The following is an 869-nucleotide window of genomic DNA, read 5'->3' as shown; positions in this document are numbered from 1 at the left end:
TGGCACTCGAGGGCAGGGCCAGTGTGTTTGGGTCCCTTCATAACCTGGGCCTCTGCTCCCCGCCATCAGAAAGTAGCTCGGGGGCTGGAAATGAGCAGTGTCTCCCTTGGCCTCTCATCTCTCTCTTGAGCATGAAGCTCTGTTTGGTATCGATTCCTCAAGATCTTTACTGAAAAAACAACCCTCATCCTGGCGAATGAAATGGGACCTGGAAAGGTGGAGGGTAAAGTGGGCCTCAAGCTGGGCCTCCACCAGGCTGCTTTTGATGTTGGCCAGATGGCCAAAGGGCAGGAGTTCCTGATTGCCTGACTTCCAGAGAGGAGAACACTAGTGTGTTCTCTGCAGGCTCCCGGAGAGTCCTCTCTTCAGCCAATGAACTCCTGCAGGAGCTGGAAAAGGCCATTGCTTTAGCTGCCTGTCAAGTGGGGCATGGGCTCCCCCTGATGGCAGGTGAGCCATCTCCACGAGCCTCAGGGCAGGCTAGTTGGTTATTTGGCTCCAGGTGGCTCTTGGACAAATGAAGCACTTATCTCATGTGTCAGTTTTCTCAACTGCCTAATGCAAAGGACCTCTGCTCTGTGGGTCTTTTTGTCAGGGTCTGGTACAGTCTGGCTGCTCCAGGAATCTCCTGGGATCCTTAAAAAACCCTGCAGCCCCTGAGGCCCTGTCCAGAGGTTCCAGAGAGTAGGTGGGGCGGGTCCTGGTGAACCTGACCTGCAGCAAGGGTTCATTGTTCCTGAAGGAGTAGGTAGCGCCTGGGTCTCCGGAGTGGACTACAGCATTACATGGACTCTGGGCTGCCTCCAAGGCCAGGGACAGAGTGTTCTCACTTGTCAAGGGACAAGAATCAGCTGAGAGCCATTGGAAAG

Source organism: Loxodonta africana, chromosome 22, assembly GCF_030014295.1.
Source record: "Loxodonta africana isolate mLoxAfr1 chromosome 22, mLoxAfr1.hap2, whole genome shotgun sequence".
NCBI classification, from domain to species: domain Eukaryota; kingdom Metazoa; phylum Chordata; class Mammalia; order Proboscidea; family Elephantidae; genus Loxodonta; species Loxodonta africana.
This window is presented reverse-complemented; position numbering follows the sequence as displayed.